General features: G+C 36.9%; 1 protein-coding gene across 10 annotated transcripts in view; it reads left to right on the top strand.

Moving 5' to 3' along the window:
* Nucleotides 1-4182: 4182 nt before the first annotated feature.
* The window catches only part of TULP4 (TUB like protein 4), a 196817-nt gene continuing 182477 nt past the window's right edge, over nt 4183-18522 (top strand). For 3 of the 10 annotated variants that reach the window (XM_074309426.1, XM_074309424.1, XM_074309425.1), the window contains exons 1-2: nt 4324-4440; nt 18182-18285. The gene's annotated coding sequence lies outside the window, so the exon portion shown is untranslated. Of the gene's footprint in view, nt 4441-4722; nt 4838-18181; nt 18286-18522 lie in introns of those variants that run through there. The other 7 variants (XM_074309419.1, XM_074309421.1, XM_074309422.1 and 4 more) reach the window with 4 other exon arrangements.

Genomic DNA, 18522 nt, shown 5'->3' with positions numbered 1-18522 from the left:
TATTCTTATATGGTAAACTGGAATGGCATTTTATGGAGGATGGAATTGAAGATATGTGTGGGAAACTCTAATAATAATCTTAGGGATTAACTCCTCCCTCCCCCAACATTCTGGATCAGATTAGTAAAAATAAACATTTGTATGGACATTCAGGCCTCATCATATGGTTTCCAAAGCCCTAACATAAATGTGATCAAGAAATTTAAATTTTGCTATTTTGATTTTAGGCTACTTATTCAGGTACAGGCCACCAAAAGATCTCCAATGAAATAATATATTTGAATTAATAGCATTTTGCATGCTTGGGCTTTTTTTTTTTGTATTTTAATTTCTTGGTTTTTTTTTTATCATTTTTTTCTCCTATTAGAACAGGGAAGAAAATCTTTACTTGCTGAAAATGTTTGGGATTCCATATGGCATTCTAGAGAATAGTATATTACTGCAAGTTTTAAAAAAATAAAGTCCCTGGCTACTACTACTCTTTGTACTTCTCTCACTTTTTATGAAGTCTGTATTGCATTTCTGGAGCATTATGGACTACTTGTGACATACTTTCATAATTATCATTTTGAAAGTGAATTTTACTTTTTTTTTTTTTAAACAGAGCACCACAAAAAGGGAATGCACTTAGACAAATCAAGAGAAACTCTAGGAATTAGGTTGGCAACTATTTTAAGAAACTGGTGCAGAGTACCAATCTCTTGAATATTACCCATGTGTCCTGAAATGCCCTCTTGCAACTCATAAAAGGAAAAAAAATTCACCAACAATCTAACAGTAATAGAGCAAGCTGTTATATTGAAGTTGTTAAACTATCTCAATTAGCTCATAATCAGTGAGGTCTATGTACACATTTTTAGATTTGGGTGAGCATCCATAGCAATATCATTTCAAGCTGTGAATCTCGTCACATATCAAAGGACAGAGTCTAAACTGGGGTGCAAAAGCCAGGGAGAAAATGTTTTCCTTCCTTCCTTCCTTCCTTCCTTCCTTCCTTCCTTCCTTCCTTCCTTCCTTCCTTCCTTCCTTCCTTCCTTCCTTCCTTCCTTCCTTCCTTCCTTCCTTCCTTCCTTCCTTCCTTCCTTCCTTCCTTTCTTTCTTTCTTTCTTCCTTCCTTTCTTTTAGAATATGCTTTTCATATTAATGTTTCATATAATTTTGTAAAGTTTTGAGTAGAGCATCATACATGTGCACATGACTTTGAAATTAAAACTAATCTTTTATGTATAGAGTTTAGTAATTAAAAAAAATTCTTTTTGGACCAGGACCATGATTTCACCTGTGTAGGGAGCTTTTTAAAACAAATACAGAACAGTAGTTTTTCTGCATATTAGTTTTAGAGAGTTGCCTAGAGGCACTGAGGGAAAAGGCAACTTGCCTATAGTCTTATAACCAGTATTTATCAGAGATAGGACTTGAATCAAAACTTATAAAAAGTTAATCAGATATATATTTAATATTTTATATATATATACATATATGTATATTTGTTATTTTGTTGCATGGTAATTAGATATAAATGTTAAATAGTTTGCACAAAGTTCTGATTAGTGCCAATAAAGAATCACCTGGAGTAATAATTACTTGAATTTGTACCATTTGAAACTATAAGTATGTACCATATTGTCATTGGCATATAAATATATGTATAATTAAGTAGCAATTGGTAATATGGTCCAATGTAAATATGCAGTGCAAACTTAGGCACAGAATCCATTATTTGTACTAATTAGAACCTCACATCAATCTTAATATATTTTTCTCCACCTATAGGCAGCATCACTGCTGACAACTTTTCATTGTACATCTAACATTTAATCATTGTTACATTAGCCATCATATACTGAATAGCAGAACTGTAGGGTCTTGGACCAGACATGCTAGGGAAAGGGACAAATCCTGCCCACAATGAGTTTATAGTATGGGAGAATAGTCTTCAGTTTGAAATAGATTTCAGTCCTCTTCCCAGTTAAACAAGCAAACTCAGAAATATAATAAGCTCTGCAAATAATGGCTATGGCCACAAATGAGAATATTCTACCAATGTATTCATGTCTGTGAATCAGTTCAAAATTTTGTTTAAAGCCGTATGCATGTTCATTTTCTTACAGTAAGAAATGGTATTTCTTTGAACATGTTGAAAACTGTATGAAGGCTATAACTATCCTGGGTCATTTGGGGATCTTCAAGCTACAGCTGCAATTTCTCTTCCAAATTACTTACAATTTTTTGTATCCTAATTATTTCTGCATTCTTATAAGTACAAAATTCCTATATGCTGTCTTTCGAGAATGTATAATGCCCTAGTTTTAGTATCTGCCAGTCTCAGGAGTCTGCCCCCCATTTAATAAGGGAATTGTTGAGGAATTCCTCCACCTGGAGCTCCTAAAATCTAGAGATTAATAAATCAAAAGGCAAGGCTGGAAGATCAAAAAGTTTAACTAGCACTTGCCAAGTGGAAAGCTAAAGGACAATGGAAGATACTTAGGGCTCTACGAAGCCTAGGGGAAACATTATAGGTGGCAAAAGGAGCCTATCAAGTGTGGCTGCTGTTATTTTCCTTATTTGGAAAGTTGAGTAATAGGGACATGATATCAAATGATCTGGGGGAGAATGTATTCATCTTGGAATTAGTGGGCTGTGGGGGGGTCTCAGGAGTTGCAAAAATTTAGGTTTGTTCCTGTGGAGATGAGCATCATTGCATACCCACATGGAACAGGAAGTTTCTAAGACAGTGGAGGGCTCTACTGGATAGAAGTCACGGGTTTATCCTACTGTGGATTAAAACATAGCCTAAGGGTCTATTTCTATTCCACCTTTTAAGGTTACTTTCTCTGGGGAGATATTTCCCCAAACTCTTCTACCTCCACCGGACAAAAGCAGTACATTTCTCCTTAAAAGCTAAATGAAAATTCACTATAAATTTCCTTTTCTAAATCCTTTCTCTTTTCCTTTACACAAAAGGGGTATTGTTTCGGAGATACATCATCAGGTGACTCATTGTTTTCTTGTGTCTGGCTGTGTGGCACAAGGCACTGGTGCTTGGTAGTGTTTTACATCTAGTTATTTCTAGTCTTAAAAAGGCTATAGCGCGGTTCTAACACATGACTAAGGAGATTCAGAGAATTCACATAATTAGCTAAAGGTGATGTAATCCGATGGCGAGTAGGAAAGTCCTGGGTTCAAGTTCCAACTCTGAAACTTTAGGGATCACAGGTAGGTCATTAATCCGAGAAACAAAGATTGTTTCTCATTTCTGAAAGGTACAATAGCTAACATTTCTCTATTTCTCATGTGCTAATAAAGTCATTTATGGTCTCATTTGATTCTCGCCACCCTAAGAGGTAGGTGCTATTATGATCCCCTTTTACAGATGGGGAAACAGAGGCAAAAGGATTACGTAACTTGGTCAAGATCATACGGCTAGTATTTGGGACAGAATAATAATCATAAACAATAACTTTACGTTATTAGTGTTTTCCTCATAACCCTCTGGGAGTAGGTAGATGAACTGTTAATATAGGTTACAAGAAAATTAATAATGCTGTAAGGTTTGCAAACTTTTCAATTAAAAAAAATTTTTACGTAACTATCTTTTGATGGTATTTGATCATTTAATAGTTACTTGAAAATGCTATTCAAATACCCGATGTGCCCCTCAGAACCCTTCCGGAGAGGGGGATGCCGGTACCCCTGTCTGACACTTGAGATAACTGAGGCGGCCTTGCCCGAGATCCCAGAGTCAGTGTGGACAGTTTGGCCGCGGGACTGGGAGAAGACGCGCTGCTCAGACCGGACAAATGTGGAGGGGGGAGGGGCGAGAAAGCGGCGGGACTTTTCCGGAATTATAGGCTAAGGCGGCCCGCGTTTCGCGGGGGTCTCGGCTGGGAGATGAGGGAGGGCACGAGAACTCGGCGCGGGCCGAGCGCCCAGGGAGGGACTGGTGGGAGGAGCGCGGAGAGCGAGCGGCCGGGGTGATAGGGGAGAGTTAGAGAGGCAGAGGCGAAGGCTGGGCGGGAGGAGAAGGGGACGGTCTCAGCGGCTACTTGGGGCTGCGGGTCCAGTCTCGCCCGGCCCTGAAGCCAGAATTGGAGCCGAACCGGGAGGAGGTTCGGGGTGGCGCTCGCTAAATGTGCAGGGTCATGTGACAGTCACGTGGCGCAGCAGTCAGGGCCCGGCGGCGGAGAGAGGCGGAGACTCAGACTGAGACCCAGGGAGGGAGGAGGTGGTGGAGGAGGAGAAGGAGGGAGGAGGGCGAGGAGGAGGAGGAGGAGGAGGTGGTGGTGGTGGTGAAGGAGGAGGAGGAGGAGAAGGAGAAGGAGGAGGCGGTGGTGGTGCTGCTGGCTGCCGCCGACGCCGAGCGAGTGGAGGAGACGAGACGAGACGAGACGAGACACCGAGTGGCCGACGGCGCCGTCGCCGCCGCCGCCCCCGGAGGAGGTGAGGCGAGGCGAGGCGAGGCGGGCGGTAGGGATGCGATGGGGGGCGGCTGTCACGGCCACGGCCGGGATGCTGTTGTTGCTGCTACTGCCCGGGGGGGGGGGATCCCCACTGGCCCCCCCGTCGAAGTCCCTTCCTCCTCCTCGTCTCGTCCAAACCCCAGGCTGGCTGGCCGTTTTCTCGCTCCCAGCCCGGGGCGCAGGGTGGGGAGGGGGCGCTCCGGCCCCGGCTGGGGCGGGGGGAGTGGAGCGAGGCTCTGCCCGCCCCGCGGGAGGAGGGCCCGCGCTTTGGTCCGCAGCCGAGGAGCGGCAACGGCCGCCAGGGGAGGCAGACAGACAGACAGACAGACAGACAGGGAGACCCACTGACGGACCCACACACCCAACGGGAAACGGAGGTCGGGAGTGCTTATGGTCTTTTGGGGGCTGGGAGGGAGGCTCCTCCGTGGCCGGAGTATGGGGACTTCAGTCTTAGAAAAAAAAAAATTAGGGGGGTGGGATGTGGGTGTCTGACCCTGGCAGGGCGGCGGTGGCTGCCGGTTTTGTGTTTTTTTTTTTTAAGCTATTTTGGCCTTTTGTTTCCACGCTGGAGAAAAGCGGGCAAAAGAGGAATCCGTTTTCCTCGGGAGTGTGGAGGAAAGGGGGGGGGGGGGGTGATGATGATCCGGAGGCGTTTGGCTTGGAGCCATTTTATTTCATTGTGGTGGCAGAAAATCCCTCAATTCCCCCCCCCCTCCCAGAGAAACTGGGGTTTGCACTCCTTTCCCCCGGTTGAGGGTTTCTCTTACTTGGAGCCCCCCCAACCTTCTCCTCCTGAATCCCGGCTCGTTTACCTCTTCCCTGCCCACCCCACCTTCAGCAAGACCCGGGGAGGCCGTCGGGAGCGGGGTGTCTGCAAAGCAGCGCCCAGTCACCTGTCGTGCCAGCTGCATGGAAATCCTGGCACTTCTGCTGTCTGGAGCCTGCCGCTTCCTCTGACAAACCGCACAGGCGCCGCTCGTGTTACCCACCCTTTCCTCCCAGCCCAAAGTACTGTGTCAGCCCCGAAGTTTGACCCCGCCGCTCTCGAGATCGGATAGACCCTCTCCAGGATAGAGTGGCGGCTAGGGCGATTTAAGGCTCTTTCAGCGTAGCTTTGCTTGATCACTAAGGTGAATGCCTCTCCTTTCCCTGTTTACTGCGAATGGGTATTTTCTGGGGAATGTGTATTATTTTTCTCTATTTGTTAGTTTATTTCCTGTACTTTTCAAAGAATCTTTCATAGAGGTGGGGCTTCCATCTGGTCACACAGGGAGAAATTTAAGTATTAAAATCTAAAGGTGGAAACTTTTCTTTAAGAAAATGAGAAGGTTCTCTTATTTTTCTTTTTATACGTCCATGATTTTGCCTTTATCTGTGGTTTCATTTTACCATGTGTAGGCAAATCCATTTTGTGGATGTTTTCTGCAGAACTCTTTAAGACATCAGTCACTAAGTATTGTAACTTTAAGTTTAAGGTTGTGAGGAATGTGAAATGACATAATTAAAACAACAACAACAAAACTTGCAGACTACAGAGTGACTTTAAATACTGTTCTTGCCTGCCTGGACAGGTTAGAAGCTAATTTCAGAAGTTTATGTATAATGGCATTCATATGCAGAACAAAATGAGATTTTCTGTCATTCCTAGTTTGATGGTTTGTTGATTTGGAGATATGAATGAAGCCTGAACATCCAAACTTAGTATTCAGCTTTTTAATTTAAATGGCAATTAACTTGTATAAAATTTGTAGAAAAGTTGATAATGGAAGCGAATCTAATAGCTTTGTGAAAGTTTTAGTAAGTCACAGAATTATCTTTGTATATCTTGAGGAGATTCTAAAAACTAGTCATTTCTCTTCCTCCCCAATGAAACCAGGGCTTTGAGAGGTTAAATAAAATTTTCATAGGTCTAGTAAGTCCTAGAACTGTGATTTGAGATCAGGACCTCCAGTTTCTGGTTCATTGGTCTTTGTGTCCAGTTGATGAATTAGAAACAATTTTTATTCTGCATGAAGATAAATAGATAATAAAGCCATTTATTGAATAATTTTAAACTATTGCCAGCTTTCACTCATGGGAGAAAAAGCAGAGAAAGGTCTCCTTTCTGGTTTTTTTTTTTTTTTTTTTTTTTGAGAAATGGTTTTGGGTCAATCCTAATATATTTGTTGGTCCTAATAAATCTTATGCTTTGCTTAGATGACATGAAATTTGTTTATTCTGGTGAAATGTGTAGATTTGATATTGAGTCATCCATTGCAACTTTTTACAAACTGTTGAACAATAATTTTTAAATTTAAAAATACAGCTTGTCCCAAAAGTCATTGTTCAGTTTTAACCTGTGAAAGAAAAAAACTGTGCATAGTTTGAATTTATTTTGAATATCTAACACAGAACCATAGGGAGTCTACAATAGGGCTGAAGGAGTTAAAAATAGGTTTTCTCTTTTGGCAACTGTGCTTTATGAACTTAGGTAGTTAGGAGACAAAGAGCTGGGATAGAAGTTAGACATCCATATTTTTCTAAAGATTCATTCAGTGACTAAGGTCAAAATAACATAGAATTTAAAAAAAATTATAATTTTTGATTTATTGTGCCACATTTTTATTATTATGATATGCATTGTCATGATATTTTATGAAAGACACTTTTAAAAAAATTTATTTATAATTTTTTTGACAGTATATATGCATGAGTAATTTTTTTTATAACATTATCCCTTGTATTCATTTTTCCAAATTATCCCCTTCCTCCCTCTACTCCCTCCCCTTGATGACAGGCAATCCCCTACATTTTACATGTGTTACAATATAACCTAGATAGAATATATGTATGTAAATCCAATTTTCTTGTTGCACATTAAGTATTAGCTTCCGAAGGTGTAAGTAACCTGGGTAGACAGACAGTAGTGCTAACAATTTACATTCACTTCCCAGTGTTCCTTCTCTGGGTGTAGTTGTTTCTGTCCATCATTGATCAACTGGAAGTGAGTTGGATCTTCTTTATGTTGAAGATATCCACTTCCATCAGAATACCTCTTCATACAACTTTGAAGTGTACAGTGATCTTCTGGTTCTATTCATTTATGAAAGACACCTTCAAAGGACCATAAAACTCAGTTATAATTTGCTTTGCTATTCTATAAATTGAGAGAGCTTACAGATTAAAAAATATATTTCTGTAGAACTGTGGTCTCCTTGCATCCATATCTCTCTATTTATGAAGATTGTAGTTTATCAATACACTCTAAGTTATGTAATTCTTATCTGTGTCATCATATAAATCCACCAAATAGTATCCATCTGGTGTACAATGGTCTTCTCTCAGTCTTTTAACATTGCATATGTACCATCAACACAAATTTATTGAAGCTTACTATAAGCTAGACTACAAATAAAATGAATTAAACTACCCTTCCTGCCAAAGTACTTGTATTCTAAGGAAGAAGACAACAAGTCTATCTGTTAACCATTGAAATAAGCCCTCCTAACTTAGTTTTATTATAAAGTTAACATAACAGGCTTATGTCCTTTTCCCATTCTACTTTTCAGGGAGTGATGCTATGTCTAAGTCAAAGTCTGTGTTTACTGAAGTCTGTTGCCTCTTTGTTACCTTTTAAGCTTCCAGAAATTTTTATTTTTTGGATACTGTTATAGTCTGTGATTTGCAACTATAACCATTAGTTGGCAGGCACTTATTAAATTCCTTCTTTTTGCCAAGCATTGTCCTAGGCATTTGGGATACAAAGACAAAAATTAAGTGCTTCTCACCTGGAAGTAGTTTGCAATCATATTGGTAGATGTCCATATATGCAAAATCTTGCATATATCCAGATAATCCAGATAATTCTGGAGGATAGATACAGAGAGCTGGGGAAAATCAGGAAAATTTTCATGTAGAAGTTGGTACTTGAGCTAAGGAAATGAGATTTTAAGAGACAAAAGGTGAGACTAGTGAGTGTATTCCAGATGTAGACAACCATTGCAAAAACCTAGAGAGAAGATAAATGGTCTTGTAAGAAGGTCAATTTGACCTGGTTTAATGTATTTGGGCATAATGTATTTGTGATCAGTTTAGAAAGGTATGTTGGTGATTGATTGTAAAGATCTTTAAATGCTAACGAGGGAATTTGTATTTGATCTAGGGAACCACGAATTTAGTAACATCATGGGAAGATGTTAAAAAGATGATGTTGATTATTGGCATATGTCAAAAAATAGCTTAAGATCTCTGAAAAGCACTGGGATTTTCTCAAATGCAATTCAGCCTTATATCTACTATTCAAGACCTATCTTATTGCCTCATGTGTGTAGAGGCAGTCCAAGATAAAAAGCTAACTTAGTGGCCTGTTTATAAAACTTATTGACATAACTTGGACAATAGGGTATTGTTCATCCATTTTGTTCTGCTATGTGGCTAAATCATGAAACAGTGTCATTTGTGGGACAAAGAGCAAAGTATTTTGGCTGGAGCTTGGAGTAGATAGAGAGATGGCAGAGTCAAATATACGAAAATCAAGTTAGGAAGTTGTAATGACATACGATTATGAAGACTTTGAATGCCAGAGATAGGAATTTTGATCTTTACTCAACAAGCAAGAGGAAGCCATTGATAATTTTTTTATTTTTTATTATATATTTTTCATAATATTATCCCTTGTATTCATTTTTCCAAATTATCCCCCCCCTCCCTCCACCCCCCTCCCCCCCCCCGATGACAGGCAATCCCATACATTTTTCATGTGTTACAATAGCCATTGATAATTTTTGAACAAAGAATGTGACTAATTTTGTGCACATGGATGACTATTTTGGCAATGGTATGAATATTTGGGATAGAGGAGAGTGGTGACTGGAAGATCTATGTGGAAATACTTATTTCAGTAGCTGGAGTGGGTCTTGATGAAGACTTATACTGTGGTTATTGTAATTGTGAAAATGGAGAGAAATTACAGAGATTGAATTAGCAAGATCTTGGTAAGTGATTACGTGGGGTTAAGCGAAGAGTCGAGGATAATTCCAGAGTTTTAAATAGGGGAGATTGAGTGAATTAGGTTGCTACACATGGAAAAAGTGATGTCAAGAGGAAGAGCAAGTTTTAAGGAAAATATGTCGGTTTTGGACATGCTTAAGGGTTATAGGACATTTAGGATGTCTTCTGTGCAGTTAGAATTATGTCCCTAAAGCGCAAAAGAGAGGTTTGGACAATGGCAGGAATATGAGGAGGAAGCTTGAATTGCTAAGCCTATTGTCAGATTTTCAGAATGGGCATTTTGTACCTCAAAGTTCTGCAAACTCTACAAATCAGGTCTTGATTTACTCCTTTGTTAATTGTCTAGAGTTAAGAAAGTAGTTAACAAAAAAATGTTAACTTAAAAGGGTCATTCATACCCTTCCCCACTTCATCAAAATAGTTGTTAAATATTTACCAGCATATCCCAGTACCAGAGGAAGGGATTGAAAGAGTCATCTTGTGATTGAAATCTTGGGGGTATGTCATATTGCTAAAGGAGAGAGTACAAAGAAAAGGAAGAAAGTAGGCTTTGGATAGATCTTTGCAGGAAAGAGCCACATTAATGAATTGGAAGAGAAGGACCCAGTGAAGAAGATAGGTGGGCTGGTGAGTAAGCATGTTATTAGAACTCAGCAAGAAGGATATGTCCACAACAGGATGATTTCAGAAAGGCCTGGAGAGACTTACATGAATTGATGCTGAGTGAAATGAGCCAGGACCAGGAGATCATTATATACTTCAACAACAATACTATATGATGATCAATTCTGATGGATGTGGCCATTTTCAATGATGAGATGAACCAAATCAGTTCCAATAGAGCACTAATGAACTGAACCAGCTACACCCAGCAAAAGAACTCTGAAAGATGACTATGAACCACTATATAGAATTCCCAATCCCTCTAATTTTGTCTGCCTGCATTTTGGATTTCATTCATAGGTTAATTGTACACTATTTCAAAGTCCAATTGCTTTTGTACAGCAACACAACTGTTTGGACCTGTATACATATATTGTAGTTAATTTATACTCCTAACATATTTAACATGTCAACCTGCCATGGGTGGGGGGGGGGAAGGAGGGGAAAAATTAGAACAAAAGGTTTGGCAATCGTCAGTGTTGTAAAATCACCCATCCATATATCTGGGAAATAAAAACTATTAAAATAAATAAAAAAAAAAAAAAAAAAAAAGGATGTGTCCAGAGGGAGGGAATAGTTAGTAGTTATGAAAGTTTCAAAAAGCTCAAGAAGGACGAAGATAGGAAAAAGGCCATTGGATTTGGTAAAATAGGAGGCTACTGGGGAACTTTAAAAGAGCATTTTCTTTTCTTTTTTTTTTTAATTTTATTATTATAGCTTTTTATTGACAAAACATATGCATGGGTAATTTTTCAACATTGATCCTTGCAAAAATTTCTCTTCCAAATTTTCCCCTTCCCATCACCCCTTTCCCAAGATGGCAGGTTGTCCCATACATGTTAAATATGTTAAAGTATATGTTAAATACAATATATGTATACATATTTATCTTGTTGCACAAGAAAAATCGGATTTAGAAAGAAGGTAAAAACAACCTGGGAAGAAAAACAAAAATGCAAGCAAACAATAACAGGAAGAGTGTAAACAATAAATAGAGAATGCTATGTTGTGGTCCACACTCATTTCCCAGTGTTCTTTCACTGGGTGTAGCTGGTTCTTTTCATTACTGATTAATTGGAACTGATTTGGATCCTCTCATTATTGAAGTTAGCCAATTCCATCAGAATTGATCCTCATATAGTATTATTGTTGAAGTGTATAATCTCCTGGTTCTGCTCATTTCACTTAGCATCAGTTCATGTAAGTGAAAGAGCATTTTGAATTGAGTATTGGGGACAGAAGTCTGATGGCAGTAAGAATGAGAAATCTCAAAATACTGGGTAGACACAGGTTTTTCAAGAATTTAATATTGTCATTGAGTAGAAATAATTACCAGTATCTTTAAGTTGTGTGAAACACAATCAATGTCATATTAAGCCTTAGATTGATAAATTGGTAGTGTTCACATGAAAAAGAATTTGTGGTGTAGTGGATTGTAAAACAAATCACTTGGAATTGAATTTAGCTATTGGGACAAATTAGCAAGAAATAGTAAGAATAATAGTGGGAATATTTAAAATACTATTCCTACTAATATTCCCACTAATTCCTACTAATAGTAGGAATAGTATGGTATGGTGAAAAGAACATTGGATCACGAGTGAGAAAATTAGAGTTCTAATCCTATTTTTGATACTACTACCTGTGTCATTATTAAGCAACCTATGTGATTGTTATCAAGTCACTAACCTCTGAAAAAGAGTAAAACTTGGTTGGCCCATTTCATTGTTTTAGGAGGTTCAAAAGTACTTTATTTGTGAAGTGCCATATAAATTTAAGATCTCTTATTTTATCAAAAGAACAATGTTAAACCTTACTTTGTCTAGCAGTACTTACTTATCTTTGGGCATTCTCTTTCAGTTTGGGAATGAGCATGTTATAACCATTACATCATGGAATCAGAAAACATGAATTTGAGTCTTGACTTCACTATTCACTAGTCATCTGTACTTTGGGCAAATTTACCTTTGAAGTTTAATTTCATCATATATTAAAGGGCCATAATAATACCTGTACTATCTAACTCCCATGGGGTTATTGTTAAAAAGTTGTTTTGAAAACTCTAAAGCATTATTTGTGTGAGGTTGTCATTATTAATGAATTCTTTTTTTTTTTTTTTTTTTTTTTTTTTTTAAAGAAGACAGCTTTTACTTTCAGGTTTCATTTATTGATTCATCTAGTTGGAAGACTTTATTGTAAACCTCTCTTGTATGTGCTTTTTAAGAACTATTGCTTAATACTTGAAAATTCCTCTTGAAATTTATAGGTGAACATGACTGAGTTCAGGATTTCTTCATCCTGCTAAATATTTCTCTTAATAATTTATTGACTGTGTCATGATTAAAAGTAGGTTAAACTTCTTGAAGCCTTTACTCTTCTGATGTATATTGTTTAATTTTCATTTCATAGGATCATAAGGGAACTTAGAGGCTGATGAATCTGACCTCCTCATTTTACAGATGTGGAAAGAGACACATAGTGGTTAAGTGACTTGCTTAGAGTTACACAGCTAATCAGGGTCAGAGACTGGATTTAAACCCACTCTTTAAACCTTATTAACTCCTCTCCTGGACTCTATCCAGTGTCAGTAATGCTAAATTAAAATCGAAATGCATCCCTTCCAGTGAACTGACTTCAAAAATCACAAATTAACATTATCTCTGTTGGATTATACTTTTATTTATTTAATTAAACAGTTTCCAATTACTAATTTGGGCAGCATTTAGGAATCATGTGTGAAACCCCTGTATTGCAAATCTTGCTGTATAAAGGTACAAGTAGTTCTACATTGTGGGAATAAAGAGCACAGAGCCCTGGAGCTCCAGAATATCTGTGTAAAAATTTATTGGCTCTTCCTTTGTATTTGAGAAATCTGAATTATGGTATTAAAAGATAAAACATGTTGATATTATACAATATTATGCACATATTATGCATTTCTTGAATTTTTTAAGCTTTTTTTTTTTTTTTTTTTTTGGTTATTGGCAGGCTTTTGTGTATCATCTGTGGTTTCTGTAAAAGTCTCAGAAATTCCCCTATATTTTCTTATTCCAAGCCACTGTATATCTGTGTTGTGATATGGAAGGCATAACCACTAGCTAAGCTTCATCTTTATCACTTAGTTCCCCTACCGTTTAGTTCCTCAGATCAACTTCCAAGATCAGAAGAAATTGGACATCTTCAAGTTAGTATCGTTGTAGACAAAAGTTCTTTGCAGAAGAAGTCATTATCAGAAAGATGTATTTTATAAGGGCTTAAATATCCCTTTTGGCCCAGTATCATATTAACTCTTTCCATATGCTGTTATTTCCTCATCTCTAGTTAGTAAAATTACCTTTCAGTTCCATGGAAAAAACTTCAGGTACATCATTGCTGTCTGTTACTGCTAGCTTTAGTAACAGCAATACTATTAGGATTCAAGTGGAAAATAGTGAATTTTTAGTGATGGTACATAACTATGGCTCTAGGAAGTTGATCAGCGCTGTTACTATCTGTTGAAAGAACTAAGAATTTATAGATAGTGGCAGTCAATTATCAACTTCCAGAGGTTGAGACAAATTCTTTTACTAACACAGTGAGCTGACACTTAAAAGATGCTTGTTGATTGAATGATCTTCCTTAAAGTTAACATGGAAATCCAGGTGACACAGAGCATTTAGTTTCAGTAATTGGGATAGCAAATACTGCTTGATAAAAAGTTGTGACTTGCGCTATTCAAATACTTTGGTTAGTCAAACTGTCTTTTAGGTTTTCAAAATAACTTAGAATAAGTAAATATTCAAGAAAGTTTAAAAACATTTGGCATTTGTCGATTAAAATTATATATAAATGCTAAAAATGGAAGTGTTTAAGCAATCTTACTACTTTCTGTATCAGAGAAAGTGAAGTATAGGAAGGGCATCAGAAAAAACAGATTTTTTTTTCCAAATAGTTTGAACTATTTTTTTCTTCTCTTTCCCTGAATCTCTTTGCCTCTTTCTTGCTTTTGTCAAAATTTCTAATGAAATGAGAAATGAAGAAGTGTCAAGTACATAAGGATTTTTCTTTATTTGGTTATAACTGATAAATGAAATAAATTCTGAAATACTTAAAATGCTTATGAATTAAATTTAACACTAACATCAAAGGGGAGAGATACAATTTGCACATATTATCTATTATATATTGTAATACTGAAACCCAACTAAGATAAAAAGTGACAAAAGTTTTGTTTTCTGTTCTTATACAAATTTATTTCTAAGATGCAGGGGAAAAAAATAAAGTAGCCTTGGCATGATGCTCAGAATCCACCTATAATAACTTAACAGTGATTTCCAACCTTTTTTAGAGTTTTGATTGTTGGATTGCATAGTAGGTCGGTTTTCTCTCTTCCTCTTCCATGTGCTATATGACATACATATTAATTTTTACATTTAAGTAAATTAAACTTTTTGAGATTTTTTCCTCCTGCCATAGAAGTGAAACCAAATGGAAATAATTATATGTTTATCGGCCTAACCATAGTGAATCAACACGTGTGCATCTTGAATCATTTATGTTCCTGAAGTGACAGAAATATTAAGCACATGTTATAGGTTCCTTATGTATTAAATGTATTTTCTTCCTCTTCCACACAGAAGAGTCGGACAGAAATAGTTATAAAATTCTTTGGAATTAGCTTTTTGAAAACATAGATAATTCAAGTGAAATACTTGATTAAGGAAATCCCAAAGCATAACAAAATATTGGAAATAACTTGAGGTGAGATAAAAGGGGAGACATAGTATGATCACTCTTTGCATCTTGAAATTGTTGGGGCATTATATGGCCTCCTCCAATCTTTCCAAATTAATATGGTCTCCTTATCACCAATATGTTGATGATAATGTTGTAAAACCAGATATCTCAGACTTTCTTGTTCCCTCACCAAGTTGAAAATTTTCTTTCTGTATATAAATAGTATCGGCTCTTTGTGCTCACATTTGGGGAAATTACACATCTAGTCTTATAGTAGACAGATAACTTTGTATTATCAATGGAGGGAGAAAAGAAAATTAATGCATGAAACGTATATGTAATCCCCATGCCTCAAATGTTTCTTTATTTAATATCTTATGGAGATTTAAAAAAACTTCTCCTTTTAAAATTTGTAACAGTTTTTCATTTTTCAAAATACATTCAAAGATAGTTTTAAACATTCACCCTTGCAAAATCCTGTGTTCCATATTTTTCTCCCTTTGCTACCTCCCTCTTCTCCTGGGCAGCAAGTAATCCAATATAGGTTAAACATGTTTATTTGTTTTAAAACCACTCCACTCCTTCCCCATAATAAAGAAAAAAAATCAAGCAAAACCAATTGTCATAGCATCCATGCCTCACAGCAAATGGAACATTTCCCACCAGTAATCTACTACTTTACCAAAATGAGGGATATAATTCTTTATCATTCCTTTAGAATTAGTTGTCTCAGGCTGCTGGTCTTTGTCTTGAACTCTCTTCTCTTTCTGTTCTTGTTGGTAATTTCATTAGCTTCCATGGATCTAATTATCATCTCTTTGTTGATGATTCTGTGAGTATACCTATCCTGCCCAAACCTCTGCTGACTTCCCAGTGTTTTATATAGTGTTTTATACTGGATGTTCAGTAGGCATCTCAAATTTAATATATCCAAAACTGAACTTCCCCTAAATCCATCTTCTTCCAAATTCTTTGAATACTATCAAAGGCATTATCATTCCTTTCAGTTTCCCTAGGTTTGCAACTTAGGTACTAACTTTGGTTGTTGTCTTTTTTGGGTTGTAAGCTCCTTAAAAGTCAAGGACTGTTTTCTGCTGGAACTCTATCTTCCCATAAATCAGCGGGAGTCAGGATCACTAAAAGTCTTTATTCTAGATCTTTACCGTCCCCTCCAACGCCAGGTCACGAGTACGAGAGAGCGTGAGTTCTACCACCCAAGTTTCTCCTACTCCTCCCACACAAGTCACTTCCCCCTCTTTGTCCCACCAATCAAGTCAGCACAGAACAGCTGGAGAGGGTCAACCTTCAAACAAGTTAATAGGGAACCGTCCAATTGGCAATTAGTCTCACGTGCTTCATTATCCAAGTGCATTGCTCAGTTCTAGCCCTTTACAGTTTTCTGCCTCTTATCACCAGCACTTATCATAGTGTCTGACACATAGGAGGTGTTGAATACATTCTTATTGATTGAATTTTGGTCAAATTTAACCAAATTTAGCCATTTTATTATGAGCCTTTAAAAAAATTAACACTATACATAAAGAAGTTGACTTTTGCAAGGAGACCAATAAGGGATCATGGTTGGAGATACAAAACATGAATGGTGATGTATTCCCTATTCCAGCTATCATTGAATCCTGAATATAATTTTAGCTAAGTCCAGGAAATTCTGTCATATTTCCTTTCTTAATCACTGACTCTGATCTTAGCTACTTCATACATGAATACTTTAGGGAAATGTCTAGGGGAGTAGGTTTTACTTTTTTGAATTCATCCAGAAAGGAAGGAATTGATCTGGTTGGATTAAATTTTGGAGCATAGGAGGTAATTTTAAACATGAGTGATGGAACAAAAGTAACAAACCCACAAGATAATAGCTTCATTTTGTGGGATTAAACATATGTGAAGAGTGGATAATAATAGAATGTATCATGAGATGAAGTGATTCCTATTTCATATGGCATAAGCAGAAAATTAATGTTAATATATTGACCTCTGACTTCATAACATTTCTCAGAGTAGCTGTTCCAAATCATTTCTTTCCCCACTACCTTTTGTCTCAGCAGAAGATTTCACTTTGTACTTTGGAAAAATTGAAGCTATCTGTGAGTTTCTTGAACACTCTTCTATTTTTTGAATCCTTTTCTGTGGTCATGAATCCTTTCTTCCTTCCTTCCTGTCTTAGAGGATGAACTAATCTTGTCAACACTAATCACTCTATCCGTGCTATTGAAACGATCCTTTTTTGTCTCCTTTAGGATCTTGCTCCATTTTGTTACACATTTTTAATCTCTTCCCTCTTTATTAGTCCTTTTTCCTTTGCCTATTAACATGTACAGGTTTCCTGTCTCCAAAAAACAAAAGAAAACCCAAACAAACCCCCAACTCCAAACCTTTTTCTTGTTTTTGTAGTTTTCTCCTCTTTCTCTTCCCCTTAATTGCTTGGGAAGAGTAGTTAATATTTTCTTGTAACTAATTGCAGTCTGGCTTTTATTTCCATTACTTTATTGAAACCATTTTTTCCATGGTTACCATATTCAGTGGTCTTTAAAGTTTGCAGTCTCTTTGAGCTTTGTGCTGCATTTGAGATTGAGTTTCTACTTCCTTAACTTCCTTGTCACATAGCCCTGTTCTGATTTTTGTACCTGTCTGATGGATATTTTTTTTTACCATCTTTCTCAATTCCTCTTTATATATCCAAAATCTTGGCATCTATCAAGACTTAGTCCTTTTCTATAGTCTTTGTTTTCCTTTGGTGATTTCATACATTTGAATGGTTTCATTTATCATCTATCTACATGTGAGTTTCAAATCTATAAGTGTAACCCCAAACTCTTAGTTCCAGTATTAATTGCTTATCTGTGAATATTTGTAGCTAGATAACCTTTTGATACCTTAAGTGCAAGTTCATTATTTTAACTAGGCATTCTGAGGGAATCTCAGGAGGCAGCATGTGCCAAATAAGTCAAACCATTTTATTGAAGACATGAGTTTTGTTACACAACTTTCTCAAGATTTTATTTTTGAATGTTTGTTTTTGAAAGATTTATGAATTTAAAATTTTAAAAATTGTTCATAGAAGCTTTTAAGATAGAAGAGAGAGAACATTTTTCAAATATTGCTTCATTCTGATTAGCCAAAACAACATTATAATTATGATGTAGAAGTATAACAATAGTCTTCCTTACACACTATGAAGTTATTGCTGTTTCTGCTTTAATTCTAAAATTTAAAAGTCATCAGAATTGTTCTGATACTTCATTTTGTGGAACACTGTGCTTTTATTTTTATCTGCCAAATTTTTTGGTAACTTATGGATGATTTATATGTTTTTGATTTGTATTTTTTTGCAGAGGCAGTTAAGTCTAGTAGAATATCAGACTGGGAATACTAGACTGCTCCACTGCCATTCACTTCATTTATCTGTATCCCTTTCTGAACTAATAACTGAGAAATGGTAAGTATATTCAAGTTCAATAAATATTTATTCTAGGTTCTGTACTGGGTTGTATATTTTACATTACAATGGCTGTTTTTGGATATTTTTGCTAGAATGAATTGTACGAAGAGATAGAAGGACTGAACTTAAGAATCTTTCGTATATAGATATTGTACTTTAAGTTGAAAACATATGATGAAAAACAGCAGATATCTCCCTACTCTGTGTAAAGATAGGAAAAAAAAAGTTTTGTTA

This window comes from Sminthopsis crassicaudata, chromosome 4 (assembly GCF_048593235.1).
Source record: "Sminthopsis crassicaudata isolate SCR6 chromosome 4, ASM4859323v1, whole genome shotgun sequence".
NCBI classification, from domain to species: domain Eukaryota; kingdom Metazoa; phylum Chordata; class Mammalia; order Dasyuromorphia; family Dasyuridae; genus Sminthopsis; species Sminthopsis crassicaudata.
The sequence above is the reverse complement of the archived record's forward strand: the minus strand, read 5'-3'. Positions and strand labels throughout refer to the sequence as shown.